This window comes from Maylandia zebra, linkage group LG23, assembly GCF_041146795.1.
Source record: "Maylandia zebra isolate NMK-2024a linkage group LG23, Mzebra_GT3a, whole genome shotgun sequence".
In the NCBI taxonomy this organism is placed as follows: domain Eukaryota; kingdom Metazoa; phylum Chordata; class Actinopteri; order Cichliformes; family Cichlidae; genus Maylandia; species Maylandia zebra.
This window is the reverse complement of record NC_135188.1, coordinates 30,214,948-30,230,821: the sequence shown is the minus strand read 5'-3', so window position 1 is coordinate 30,230,821 and position 15,874 is coordinate 30,214,948. Positions and strand designations below refer to the sequence as shown.

Genomic DNA, 15,874 nt, shown 5'->3' with positions numbered 1-15,874 from the left:
ACAATGTAATTTTCTGGATGTTTTTTCTTATTTTGTCTCTCATAGTTGAGGTATACCTCAAAAAGGTATACTAAATGCTTTTTTGCTGAAATTGCTCTTTCCAATCTTTTGGTGAGTTGTGTAAATTATAACATCAGATTACTGTTCTTAGCTGACAAGAGTGGTGCTCAGTGTGATCTTGTGCTGCTGTGTTCAGAGATGCTCTTATGCCTACCTTGTTTGTAACAAGCCTATTCGATTTCCCGTTACCTTACATTCAGCTCGAAGCAGTTTGGCCATTCTCCGCTGACCTTTGACATCAACAAGATCTCTTCACAGAAAACTACCGCTCATTCATAGCTGGACTGGCCATCAGGCATACCGGGCATTTGCCAGGTGGGCCGATGATTTATTTATTTTTTTTTTTTGTAACGGCATGAACAATGTGAGTTGGTGGATTGGCCAGATGTTGGCCAATGTGTAAAAATAACTCAGTTGTTTGGTGGTGGCTATGGCGGAGCTTCCACAGAGGCCAGCAGGTGGATGAGGGAAGGGGAGGCAGGAGGAGGAGAGACCCGAGGAGGCCGCCGGCCCAAGTGTCAGGTGAACTGAACTTCAGGTAAGAAGTTATGACCTGCAGTCTATCTGGGTCAGAAATAGACCAAGTTTAATTCAATTCAATTCAATTTTATTTATATAGCGCCAAATCACAACATAAGTCGCCTCAAGGCGCTTTATAGATACAGAGAAAAACCCAACAATCATATGACCCCCTATGAGCAAGCACTTTGGCGACAGTGGGAAGGAAAAACTCCCTTTTAACAGGAAGAAACCTCCGGCAGAACCAGGCTCAGGGAGGGGTGGCGCCATCTGCTGCGACCGGTTGGGGTGAGAGAAGGAAGACAGGATAAAAGACATGCTGTGGAAAAGAGACAGAGGTTAATAACAGATATGATTCAATGCAGAGAGGTCTGTTAATACATAGTGAGTGAGAAAGGTGACTGGAAAGGAAAAACTCAATGCATCATGGGAATCCCCCCGCAGCCTATGTCTATTGCAGCATAACTAAGGGAGGATTCAGGGTCACCTGATCCAGCCCTAACTATATGCTTTAGCAAAAAGGAAAGTTTTAAGCCTAATCTTGAAAGTAGAGATAGTGTCTGTCTCCTGAATCCAAACTGGAAGCTGGTTCCACAGAAGAGGGGCCTGAAAACTGAAGGCTCTCCCTCCCATTCTACTTTTAAATACTCTATGAACAACAAGTAGGCCTGCAGAGCGAGAGCGAAGTGCTCTAATAGGGTGATATGGTACTACAAGGTCATTAAGATAAGATGGGGCCTGATTATTTAAGACCTTGTATGTGAGGAGCAGGATTTTGAATTCAATTCTGGATTTAACAGGAAGCCAATGAAGGGAAGCAAAAACAGGAGAAATATGCTCTCTCTTTCTAGTCCCTGTCAGCACTCTTGCTGCAGCATTTTGGATTAGCTGAAGGCTTTTCAGTGAGTTTTTTGGACATCCTGATAATAATGAATTACAGTAGTCCAGCCTGGAAGTAATAAATGCATGAACTAGTTTTTCAGCGTCACTCTGAGACAGGATATTTCTAACTTTAGAGATGTTGCGCAAATGGAAGAACGCAGTCTTACATATTTGTTTAATATGTGCATTGAAGGACATGTCCTGGTCAAAAATGACTCCAAGGTTCCTCACAGCGTTACTGGAGGCCAAGGTAATGCCATCCAGAGTAAGAATCTGCTTAGATACCATATTTCTAGGCTTTTCAGGGCCGAGTACAATAACCTCAGTTTTATCTGAATTAAGAAGCAGAAAGTTAGCGGCCATCCAGGTCTTTATGTCTTTAAGAAATTCCTGCAGTTTAACTAATTGGTGTGTGTTATCTGGCTTCATGGACAGATAGAGCTGGGTGTCATCTGCATAGCAGTGAAAATGTATGCTATGTCTTCTAATGATGCTGCCTAGGGGAAGCATGTATAATGTAAATAGAATTGGTCCTAGCACTGAACCCTGTGGAACTCCATAATTAACCTCAGTGTGTGAAGAGGACTCTCCATTTACATGAACAAATTGGAGTCTATTAGATAGATATGATACAAACCACTGCAGTGAAGTACCTGTAATACCTACAGCATGTTCTAATCGCTCTAATAGGATATTATGGTCGACAGTATCGAACGCTGCACTAAGGTCTAGCAGGACAAGCACAGAGATGAGTCCACTGTCAGAGGCCATAAGAAGATCATTTGTAACCTTCACTAAAGCTGTTTCTGTGCTGTGATGAGCTCTGAAACTGGTGTAGTTTAGGTGTAGTTTATTTTCGTTGTGCTGACTTTTCACAGTTAGAATATCTCGTACTGCGTACTAGCTACTATGACAGAGTTTCTATACAGCTTGGTGGGTGCTATGATGTTACTGATAGTGAACTTTATTTTATTCATAAGGTTAGTTAGTAGAGTTGCCAACCGTCTCGTAAAAAACTGAATCGTCCCATATTCAGAGACAATATTACGCGTTTGAGCTGAAAAGGAACACAGTTTGTCCCGGACTTCAGCTACAATGGAAAAATACACAAAGCTGGAGTTATTCTGTGTTTACGCTGCACAGCTGCCTCTTCTTCTCTCATTCTCTCTCCCCTGTTGCCACTTCAATCATGAAACTGATCAATGATCAGCTGATCGGCTTTTCTCTCTTGTTTGTTTATCGCCCACTTTGCGCCAGAAAGAGGAAACCAGCGGATGTCGCGGTAAACAACAGCAGCACTTTTAAGCTTGATCAGCTGTTGTTAGAAGTTATTTCATATTAATTTCTAGTATCAGCTGATGTTTGCTGGAGCCACAGCTGTAAAGCTGCTGGTCATGATATCAGTTTGGATATGTGGTGAGAGGGAAACATGAAGATGAAACCAGGAGATGTCTTTACTGAATCATCAGAGCTGTGATGGAGAAACAGGTTTACCTTTTAGGTGACATGAATGAGTTAAAGGGAAGTTATGAACTGTTTCTGAGAGACAAATAACACCAGGATCCTTTTCTAAGTAGCTGACAGCTGGTAACTGTGCAGGGGTGGGTCTAGCAAAGTGTTGCCAGGGGTCCATTTAGGGCATTAACAGGGAAAGGAGGGGACAAAGAAATACTTTTCTTTCTTATTCTCATTTAAAATGTCTAACTTTTATTAAATAATTATTTGAATCTTACAACCAAAGTTTTTATCTGATGTAAAATGTATAGAAATCATACGTATACCAACTAGCTCGCTCATGACTGATGACCATGGGCGGCAAACCCCCGGTGCTTTAAAAAAAAAATTAATTTCGGGGGCGCACGCTGCCATGTCGTTTAATTTGTTCAAATCATATTTAGCCAATAAAATATGTGGTTTAGTTTCTGTGTGAATGGGATGGTGGAGTCCTCACGGCCAGCAAGCTCCACCAAACACACAAACAGGAGGGAGAGGAAGATCAGAGAAGCAGGTACAGAGCACAAGCAGCAGAGCAGTAAATATGGGGGTATTTTAAATACGAAGGCAGACTAGAGTCTGCAAGAGTCATATCAAACAGACTTTAACCCTCTGGGGTCGACGGACGCGCCGGTGTCATGCCAAACTAGGTATCCCCGACAGAATTAGTTTCCCCTGCGTCGGGAGCACACGCTGGACTTTCCAAATCACGGACAAACAGTATCCCACATTGTTGATTTTTAGTTTACAAACACTTCTTATAATGACTAACTACTCCTGAAGTTTTTGAGATGTTAGCTCCTTATACAACGAAGTTATAGTGGGATACAAATAATATCAGGCTTATCCTGCCACAATTTGTTCCCCCTGTGTAAATCACGGACAAACAGTATCCCACATTGCTGTGTTTAGCGTGTTTGGAGGCTAGAGTTAGTGTGTTGTGTAGTTATTGTTTTGTATTGTGTGTCACTTATGCAGCTGAATGTCACATTTGCTCCAAAAAAGCCATCAAAGGCAGATTCCAGTGTAAACGCTGTTCCCATATGGAAAACAGGAGTGATACACCTCCTTTTGTCAGACCTGCAGGGTTTAGGCCTGTGCTGTTCTCTTCTGTCTTATACTGAACACAAACTATTTTTTGTGACTGGCACAAATACTTTGTATGCCTTCTTATTTGATGCAGAACACCTGATTGTTCTGTAAATAGATTTAAATGGTTATATAAAAAACGCCTAAGGCCTTGGCTGCATTTTTAGGTAAATAGTACCAAATAACTTTGTTTGCAAAACTTGTGCATGAACCTGAAGTTCCCAAATTGATATAAAAATTGTTAGTTTTCAAAAAGTGTGTCCTCCTGAATGGGATTATAAGCTAACAAGCAGCGCTGTGTGTTTGGCAGATGGCAGGTCATGACGGACAGTTCAACTCTCATCCCACTCGTGCCACTTTTTGTTATAAATGTTGTCATAAGTGTGCTACATTGGTTGTGTATCAAAATTACTTAATAAAAGAAATCTGACAAAACCATGAGCAATTATCTGGAATAACTAATTTTATCATCTTCTTTCTTAAGGCTGTATTTTTAGCAACAACACTTAATGTGTTTTAAAAACAAAATGGTAGGTTTATAAATGAGACTGAGACTTATTTGATTTCCATGTTTTAGGTCTCAAACATAGTCCAGCATCGATGAACCATCAGTTTGGAAGGGTTACCGATATTTGTTCGTGACAACGAGACCAAACTCTTCTTAACATGTCTGGTGAGTATGCAAATCTACTCAATCTTCAGTTTTGGTTTACAGAGACTTATATGTACTGTTGTTAATTTTGCATAGGATACAGATCCAGTTGAGAGGGCAACCCAAGGTGTTAAAGTGGGCATCCTCACTGTTCTGGAGGACTGCGTAGGACCCAACTCGCAGTCCACAGGGGTCAACACTGCCATTGTTTTCGAAGAGGACATTATTCTTGATGATCTGCCAGACCTTCCCACTGCCTTTGCCTACCTGTTTGGCCTACTTTATGGGCTCAACATGGAGTTTCCCAAAGAACTCAAGTACACATTTGTTTGCTGTATGGAAACCAGATAGAAGAGTTCACATCCTGCCATCCGATGTTTTGAATCTGTTTGTTAGTGACTATCAATCAAGATAGGTTTGATATTCTGTCTGACAATACCACACCTTTAAAATTGGATGAGTAACACTTATTACAAAAATGTGACATTTTTGTTTTGTTTTTGGAAAAGGACTTTGTGGCTGAATGTTTTCAGTATGTTAAAAATGGCTCATCTCAAAACATTGTCAATGGGCAGTTGTGTTTGAACACAATAAAGTTATTTGAAAATCAACATTGTGTAAACCTTCATTAATACAACAGGGAGCACCTTATGAAAACTATAAAGGATACTTTTTCTAAACTTAAGGAATTTGGCAAAACAAAAAAAATATGTTGTGTAAACTTTAGGAATTACATTGCTGAAACAATAAAATATGAGTTAAGAAAAAGCAGTTATTAATCTTGTAAACACAAAAACATTAGTTGAAGCAACTTTTCTCCTAAACTTGAAATTATAAGTTATCCATCAGAACCTAAAAACATAAATGCAGTGCCTTGAGTTTTTAATTTTTTGCAACATTTTTTGTTTTTTTACAGTGAACAAACGCAGCAGAGAGGTCGAGTACAGTGAATCATATTAACTCAGATCATGATTATTTACAGTTTTAAGGGTTTTTTTGCTTTTTCTGACCATACATGAACAGGACACTATTCCTGGGAGACTGCAGTGATGCCAACTCCTGTTCAAATGAAATAACTCGATTTTTTAACTTTTTTTTCTCAGCAAGTCTATTTTTTGTTACCATCCTTAGATTCAGTATCATTCAGTCTTCCCTAATCACATTCCTTTCCAACTAAATAAAAAAAAAATACACTGCACCAGCAGCAGTGTCTCAAATGAATTCACTCTATAGGAGAAAATAAAAATGTAGCCATGCTTATTTCACCTGGGACCATGGGAAATAAATGAGAATGAGCTGCTTTTCATGTAATTACATGCTGAAGTTAATCCTACGTCAATGCATTTTAGATCATCAAACACTCAAATGGAAAAGCAATTGCGTGTAAAGTTCACTCCATTACATTCGGGTAATAAAGGCACGGGGGATGCAGTTCGGAGGCCAACAATCTAAATGGAATCTCATAGTTTCCCCTTAAATGTTTTCCTCACAGGCCTTAAGTTCCACGGAGAGGCTGATACAGATCAGACAGAACTGAAGAGGATAAAGTTCAGCAATGAGGGAATTCACAGCTGATGGTGATTTTTTTAATACATGGTAGGCTGCCATTTACATGCTCATGTTACTGTCTTGTTACTCTGTTGAAGTAACAAGAGAGTATAAAGTTTTATCTTTAGATTAGTGAAACTTGGACTTTTCAAGCTAACCGATTTGATGTAATTTTCTTTCATTTAAGTGCTAACAAATCCAATACTTAAATACTGCAGCTGCTGTATGAAGGGTTAGAGCCTTGAGTATCATTTTACCCATCACTGTATTTGTTTTTTGTGTTCTCTTGTCACATTTGATTAAAAACAAAATGTGGTTTTGAATGATGACAAAGCATCATTCAAGGCTCCAATGTGAATGATGTACTACAAAATAGTAGTGAACAAGGGGGCGATATTGCTGATTTGCAGAGCCCTGAGGTCCTCTAAGAAAAGCAAGTGGTAAGTCATAGGGTATGTGAAGGCCCATTGGATGCAAGAAGCAGGCCCACAAAGAGACCAGAAAGAGGCAGAAATGACCAAAAACAGACAAAAGCAATCACAAAACTGAAAAAATACAACATACATACAAATGACCCTAAAGTAATAACAATGACAATAAAGAACAATCATGAAATCTAAAATGACTAGAGGCCAAAAACTACAAGACCACAAACAGTATAAAACAAAATATATAAAACAACCACAAAGAGTCACCAAATGGCAACCCCCCCCCCCCCCCCAAAAAAAAAAAAAAGAACTATAATTTAAAAAATGCAAAACAGTTATGTAAAACATGAGGAATTTATCTCCATAAGCCAGAAAATAACCACAAACAAGTTCAACACAACAAAAAAGTCAAAAGAAAACCACAATAAGCACAAAAGTATGCTAAATTGCCACAAGAGACCAAAATGAACTACAAATACATGCGAAACAACTACAAAGGCTAGAAAAATTACAGAGATATGTAAAAAAAATCATAGTCAGGCAAAACACTGTAAAAGAGAAGGACAAAGTAGCAAAAACAAGCACAAAGAGACCAACAACAACCTGAAAATGAATTTAAAATAATCATTCAAAGATGTTAAAGACAAAGCTGTTACCATTACCATGTAACTATTTAAAAGACAAAGTAGTTCTCAAAGAAATGCAAAAAGGGAGCAAAATAAAAAAACAAATAACAAACACAAAGTGATGCAAAAATGACCGCAAAACAGTGGATGTGGGAACAAAAGCGAGAAGGGTGGGGGAGTGCCTGTGTCTCATAATCTGTCTGTGGCTAGAGGCTGTTTGGATTTACAAATGGAACCTTAATATTATTTTACATTAGAATATTTCAAGAAATGCATTGAATAAACAATGAAACTATCAATAATGTGCCGTTTGTTATTGCAAAAAAAAACAAATGAGAGTCTTACTCATTTTCCAAACGTGCCCCATTAAACAGTCAGTTCCCTCTGAGGTTCAAACTGAGAGGACATTTCTTCTTTTTCTGAACTTTGAACCCCATTCTCCCGCATAACCTCGTATAACCTTTTCTTTTTCTGTGAAAACTAGAAATCCATCAAAAAAGGAAAAAGAAATTCCACACACGTGGCCACATTTGCAGAATATTTGTTCTCATTTGGACCCTGTAAATTGTTAGATTTCATAGCCACAGAGGAACACGCAAGCAAATCATGACCATTAATTTTAAACACACTAATTCTACAAGACATATTGCCCATTTTATCAGCTTTTCCACTTGGTGTGTGTGTGTCACAAATGGAAACAGGCCCTCGCTGAAGACGGAGACTTGCTTTCTATTAACGTCCTCCCCGTTAACGCGCTGGACTGGCTCTGAAGCAATGATCCATGACACAAATGATTCATGAGAGCGTGACATGCAATGTTTTATATTGCTGCAATGAAACTTTTATAAATGTCACCAAAAAAGGACAGCAGGACTGCCAGGCAAAGCTGTGCTATTCATAGATGTAGATAATGGCGTCAAGGCTAGGATTGGGTGTATCTGGGCAAATTATTAATGAATGATTGCTATAATCCCCCCAGGCAATTTTATGTGAGGGGGGTATCCCTAGTAGAAGGGTAAGAAGAGTTATACACAGGTTCAAATATCAAATCCCACCTGGCAGCATATTAGATCACATTTAATTAGGATACAGATGAAATACCTCTGACATTGTTGCATATCATTGTGGCCTGTTCTTAATATGAGCTGTCACAAAAAAAGGTTGGTGGTTGGAAAAAGAGGGCAGAGGTGTCATTGCAGTAAAAGCTAATATGTATCAATGTCGTCTGAAAGTCCGGAGATTACGTGTACAACCAGTGAACATGAGGATCCAGCAATTTAGCATTCCTTTTACAACTAATAATTAAAATAATCTGCCTATATGATGAACACAGTGCAGGCCAGTTAAAGAATAACCATAAAAGACTGAAAGATGAATAACAACTCTTTAGATAAAATTGTGAGTTTGCTGTTTAGGCTCCTTTTAATCTCTATAAAAAGTATATATTCATATAAATATGCAGAATGTTTTCACTTTGAAGTTTAGTCCAAGTATTGAAGTACTGAAGCAAAACATGGACTGCATAGATGTAGACTTGAAATAATCATACATACACTTGTGATGGGCATGACTATCATGGTCATTTTAGCCTTTTAATGATTCATTTAAACTGGTCTTTCTCCAAGGTTGAATGATTGTACAGCATACATCTTTAATGACTTTAAAAAACAAGAATTGGGTGCACAATTATTCATGCAGGCCCAAATCTATACATATGCTCACCTAAATCTTTTAATAAGTGGTGCTGAAATGATCTACAATGTCTTTATTGTCTTAACTTAACAAGGCCTAATAACTTCTAATGTGATCATGACTGAATAAAACTGGTAGTTTCTCTTTTCAGTGTAAAAAGGATTTATTAGACATCGCTCACTGGATTGACTAATACTGGGAATAGGAAAGTTCAAGAAACTGAAGATCTAAGAATGAGAGAATTTCAGACTCCAAGATCATCAGTGTAAACAACTGTACATAAATAGAAGTTATTAGGTTGTGTCAATATTTAACCAAGATCTGGAAGAAGACTCAAGCTGTCTATCAATGCATTTTTGTAAAGTGTGGCTCAGGGTGAAATAATGGCCTTGCTGAAAATCATTTAACCTGAAACAGCCACCGCGGGGGAAAAAAAGTCAAATTTGATATGAAAAAAGACAAAGACCATAAGAAAAAGTAGAAAACGAAGATGGAGGGCAAGGAGCACTTGATCTGTCAGCTCAAGATGAGACTCAATGCAATATGTGTTAATGGACAAACTTTGGAGTGTAGGCTAAGTGATAACATCCAATAATATAATACTAAATGGTCTGAGAATATCCTAAAGTTGTTCACAAACACTGAACAAATTTTCTCACAGCTGTGAGAAAAATTCATACTTTTTATGCACAGTTTTGTCCATATACACTTTGTGAATGAGGCCCACTGCAGTGTTAGTTATGTGCTTATGTTGTTGATACTGAACAGAGTATTTAAATGCCTGTGGGGCCACTTTGCCTCATTATCATATCATTCTGCAATGCATTGCAATATATCTGTTATAAGCCAATATCAGCTGATAATAACTGCCAGCTAATATATCAGCCAGGATCAAGCCAGCAAGAGCCGTGAAATATGATCTAATCAGAATCACACAGTCCTAGTAAGGTAGATTATGAGGTGAGTGCTAAAGTCTGATAAATAACACCTATGCCAAAAAAGTTTTGCTTGCGACCTTTAACTTTCTTGCTTGTTTAGTCATGAATATTTAAATTAGAAAAATACTAATGGCTCTAAGTTTTCAGGGACTTCACAAACCACAGACGGCACCAGCCTGGAGAATAGAGACTACCACATGAGACAACTTGTAAGCAATTAATGAAACTCAGTAAAAAGTGTAAGCTTTTTTATAAATGAACTTAAATGCTTTTAACATAACTTCAGGCAACTAATCATTCAAAGGGTGCTGTGCCTACAAGGTCAAAAAGTCCTGTTTAGCTATGCATGCAACTCCAAAAAGTCAGCTTTTCATGAGATAAGAAACAACCCACTTTTCTGAGTCGGTATAATTAACTTTAATGTGATTTAAGTTTTAGATGTAGGAACATACGATTAACACATATCTTAAAGGAAGACACATAGTGTGCACTGAATGAAAGTTCACAGGTTTCTGAAAACATTTCCTTTATACTGTTACACATTCTCTGATAAATCAAGTCCAAGTTTAACATACAATCACAATCCTACAGTGGGGAAAAAAGGTTATGTAAGAGATTTGAAGGTTGCATGGTTGTTAGTGACAGATGGGCTGGATCTGACAGAAATTTCTATTCCAGAAACTGCAAATGTATTGGAATTTTCTGGAAAAAGGGAAAATACCAGTGTGATTCTGGAGGAAAATACCTCGTTGATGCCAAAGGTCAGACAAGAGCTGATAGGACAGCAACAGTAACTAAAATAACCATTCATTACAACCAAAGAATACAGAAGAGCATCACATGGGCTCAGCAAAATGGGATAACAGACAATTGGAAAGGTGATGCCTGGGGTGATGTCTCTAATTTCTCCTACAACAATCAGATAGTAGGGCGAGAATCTGGTGTAAAAAAAAAACCCAACAACGTGAAACTGTGCTTCAGGCTGATGGTGGTGGTGTAATGGTGTGGGTGATATTTTCTTGACACATTGTGGGACCCTTAGTAGATGTACCCATCTTCTGACTCCAGGGGATCGCCACGTCACCAAGCTCAGATCATCTCAAACGGCTTTCTTGAACCTTTTACTGTGGTCTCATGTCCTCCACAGTCACATGATCTTAATCCAAAGAAGCACCCTTGGAATGTGGTGGAACAGGAGATTCTCATGCTGGATGTGCAGCAGACGAATCTGCAAAACTTTGAGATGCTGTCATATCAATATGGAACAAAATCTCTGAGAAATGTTTCCAGCACCTTGTTGAATCTGTGCCATGAAGTATTAAAGCAGCTTTGATGGCAAAAATAGGGGTCCAACCCAGTACTAGCAAGGCATACCCAATAAAGTGTCTGGCGAGCATATATTATATACACCTTATAATGATCATATGATGGTACAGTTGGGAATAATGAACTTTAACACTGATTTGAAAATAAGGTTTGATGCTCTCAAAGTTGCACCACTTACAAAGGATGGCATTTTTTAATATAGGAAACACTCAGAATCAATTATGTAACAGCTCAACGATATCCTTCAAAGGGAGAAACATCAGCATGGCCCAAAAACTCAGATGTCTTTTTTAATTTTCTGTTATTTGACCTGTGAAAAAAGCTTCTGTTTTGCAAAGCTGAATCTGCATTCTTTTCCTTGGAAAAAAGAAAAATCTGAGCTTCATCCATGAGAGCCGATGAGTCACAGATTGACTTTATGAACCCCCTGAATGTTTTGAACTCTTCTCATTCAAATGAGCTTTCTTTAATTATACCACCACCTCTTCTTTTTTTAAGACAGAAAGTGTGCTTGCATCCCTGTAAGATCTCCTCTGGCGAATTCACTGTATCCACAAAAGTTGGTCTGCCTTCCTTCCTCTGACAGCACAGAAGAGGAGCTCCAGTTTTTTCCTTTTGATGATTTCTTGGCTCTGGTGCTCATGTTCGCAAATCTAGGCTAAGATTACAAAAATAACACATTAATTCTGCTACAGATGGATTTCCTTTCACTCCCATAAGTGCCAAAATAAATGCATATGGGCATTTATTTTGATTCAGATGTGAAATGTGCCGATTTCTTTTTAGAGAGTAGTTTTAATATTAATCTGGTGTTTTGACATTTACCTGCAGCTCTAACTTAAAGCCAAACTCACATTTTGGATTTAAAACACGCATTATCTAGAGCTTTTTTCCATTTAATATTTAAAAAAAATGCTGAGAGAAAATAAACAACGTAGCTAATCAAGGTTGTGCAGGAAAGCGGAGTTTGATTACTCTTTTTAACAAACATGATGCTTCAATGTCCTTGAGCAAAAAGCACCAAATCACAACGGTGCTCATCCATGACCCCAGTCTGCACAGGTCAAAACTGGTAATGAAAATGCATTTGCACACCATCACAGGTTCCACAATACCTGGCCAATTTCCCCAAGTTGACTGGCAATGTAATGAGATGGACGGTTGACTCTCATATTGTTACTATAAACAAGGGCACTTGTTTTTGCCAAGTTATTCAATCTGCATAGCTCCAATTATTTATAATTAGCGTGTCATTTGTGCCCCAGGGCACAGCGACACTGGTAATTACAAACCTCATTTTACAAGAAAGCGTCATCCAAGTATCTCTGCACTGTGGCTGAGAACTGCTTTCAAGCTTTTATTTAGAGGCAGAGAAATATGATATTAGTGCTGATCTGCTTTTTACATCTTCCTTTGAGTCATGTTTGAAGATTTTCCTCACACAGAAAAGAAAAAAAAAACGGCTTGCTGAAAAGACAACAAGAACACCTGCCACAGTAAATACTTTTTGTATTAACACTGATTTGTCATTCTGTGCTACAGCTGGTTCGTACAGGCATGTCCTCAGAGAGTTTTATAGATAAAGCACAGAAAATAAGAGAGTCTGCAGCCATGCTAGCAACTCTGTGTACCTGCACTTTGGCCACAGCAGTCCTATTAGAGCTACCATAATTACCAATTTCAATTTTCCTGTTACAAATGCAAAATTGGAATTTTTCTGAATAATATGAACATCCAAGGAAAAGCAAGCACTTTTTACACTGGGCAAAGTCATCTGCTAAAAGCAGTACGCTGAAATGTACTGAATACATTTTGCATCTTAGGGAATAAATGCCAAAATATGGACACATTCTATATTAAGCCCTTACAAATTTATATCTATATTTGTATAGATGCGAATTTGTTTCAGAATATGTTTAAATGAAACCTATTATGATATAGTCATTTGAAAAACTAAGTATGCTCCACTCAGCAGCTAGTAGAACCACTTTTAGCAGCAATAACTGGAAGTAATGGTTTTCTGTAAGACTTTATCGGCCTCTCATATCACTGTGGAGCCTTTGTCGCACATTCTTTTTCTCTTCCCAGTGTTCCTTCAGTTCAGTGAGGTTTCCGATCATTCATTTATGCACAGCATTTCAGTCAGGTTGAGGTCGAGACTTTGACTGGGCTGTTGCAACACTTTGATCCTTTTTTTTTTCAGCTATTCTGTTGTAGATTTGCTGCTGTGCTTGAGATCATTGTCCTGCTCAATGATTTAGTTTCAGCCAAGATTTAGTTATTTGACAAACAGCCTCACATTTGACTCTAAATGACTTTGGTGTACAGAGGAGTTCATGGTAAATTCAACGAATGCAAAGTGTCGAGGTCCTGTGAGTGCAAAAAGCCCAGATCACCACCGTGCTTCACAGTTGGTTTGAGGTGTTTTCTCCACTTTGGTGTTGTCCCCTTTATCTTCTGATTTGTTCAAATGCAACTTTGGAAACCAAAGCATTTTCAGAGAGATGAGATTTTCTCCAGAGAACTTTTTAAATACAAGCCACAATTGTTCTGTCTTTTTCTAAATGTACTGTCATGAATTTTAACTTTTAACATCCTAACTGAAGCCTGTAGATCCTGAGATGTAACTCTGGGATTCACTCCTGTGAGTATTATACAGTCTGACTTTAAACTGAATTTCTCATTCCTGGGAAGCTTGTGGCATTGAGCTAACACAAACTTGAATGCTCCAGACCAGCAAATAATGATTCAGCAAATAGTTTGCTATCTGATCAGTGCAACATTATTTGGAGAAAGGTAGCACTTGTATCTCCTTGTTTTGTCTTTACTTGCTCAAAACCTTTTTTGCTAAGGTGTTGATGTTTAGCACGTTAGTGCTACTTAATGTTAAGCATGTTCACCATAAAAGTTTTGTATGGAAATATGGGGAAAAAATGACTATGGGCACATAGTAAGAATAATTTATACTTCTTTTATTATCTTAGTTTCGTATGTTAGCTTACTGCCTTTTTCTAATTAGCACTAACCAGTGAATAGTTAAGTACAGTAACCTACAAAAAAGGAACTCATAAATAGTTTGTTTTTTAATCATTTTGTTTTTTTGTTTTCTTTTTCTTTTTTTAAGCCTCAAAAACTGAGCTTTCGGATATGTTGAGGATCCAGTTATACTTAATATGATTTGAGAAAGCAAACAATGAGTAAAAGTAGGATTCAAATTTAGTCTAAGATGAGTGCTGAACTCTAGCTTTCTGCTTCTGTTTGTTTATGACTTCTCTTAAACCTTTTTGCTCCCACTCCTGTGAGCTGCTTTGTTTCAGGAACACTTCTGTACTATGGTTTTTAATACAGTGGAAACAAATGACTGCTGTGATCGCATTACACAAAATGAAATTCTTACATAATGGTGGGACTAGATTGCAATTCAGACAATCAACAAAGTGCAACAGTTCATTCTGATGTTCGCTTAAATATCTCTAGTACATCTCAAGAAAGGCAGCTATTAAAGGACATTTAAAAAAAACAAAAACATTAATAGTTGCTGGGAAATTTCAGCCTGGACCAAAGTGGTTGGATAACTGACTAAAACCTACATTACCGTCCCTGAAGCTGTGCCACTAGCATACTAATCAGTCTGCTACTTTCACAAAATCATTGCTGGATTATGAAAGCTCTTGAATCCTCTGAGCTGAAGTACTACAGGATATAACCCACCCAGACAGACAAGACTCAGACCATAACATATTTATGCATAAACAACATTTCTAGCAGCTTTTGCACAGCAAGTCATTTCATATCAGAATTATGGAGGTAACCAGTTCTTCTCTGTTGGCCAAAACGAGTTCTGAAATAACTCAAGGACTCTGACAAAAGATTTATTTATCAGCCCACAAAAACGAATTCAATTTTAATAAAACATTTACAAAAGTCAAATAAACCCCTTTAAGGGTGTAGGCAACAGACCTGAACATTAGGGTCACAGACATTTTTAAGCTGCCACTGAAATGCAGCTAAAACATTAATGAAATAACATTCAACAAGTATCCATGTTCAAGCAATTAGCTTGAGTCCTATTAACTCCTCAGAGTGGTTTATGCAATGGGAGGTTGATATAACTACTTGGAGTATTTGGGAGGTTTAAAAAAGTGCAGGTCCTTGAGCCTTGAGTTTGTTGTAGCTAATTATTCATTAACACACAATTGCCTTCAATTTGCATTATCAAAACGTGGACGGTTTTTGTGTTAGTTTTTCTACAAGTAGCAGCTTACCTCACATGCTGTCTCCTATCAGTTTCTACAATGTACATCCACAAACCACTCCTGTTAAAGGGAAATTGCCACTCCCATAAAATAGACAGCTATAGTTTCCAATGAATATGAAACAAGTGCAGCTTTCAGCAACAATGGCAGACTGTGGCTACGACATGGCAATATAAAGGATGGATGGAAATAGCTGTCTGTATGATGAAAGGAACGAGATCACTTTACTTTGTGGTGCTTTTTTAATTATGTCTATTTTCAGATTTGACAAATTTGATTTTGATGGGATTTTGGTATTTAGTTACACAAGCTCATTTTTTGTACCCAAACCCCAGCTTGTAACACTTGCAGTGTTTTTTGCCAC

At 37.9% G+C, this 15,874-nt stretch overlaps 2 long non-coding RNA genes across 2 annotated transcripts in view; one reads left to right on the top strand and one right to left on the bottom strand.

Moving 5' to 3' along the window:
- The window catches only part of LOC143414949 (uncharacterized), an 89,533-nt gene that overhangs the window by 12,421 nt on the left and 61,238 nt on the right, over positions 1–15,874 (bottom strand). The gene's annotated exons all lie outside the window — the stretch shown is intronic.
- On the top strand, positions 271–5,277 carry LOC143414909 (uncharacterized). Its single transcript, XR_013095513.1, has 3 exons — positions 271–598; positions 4,622–4,717; positions 4,793–5,277. It is a non-coding gene; the product is annotated as an uncharacterized LOC143414909 (long non-coding RNA).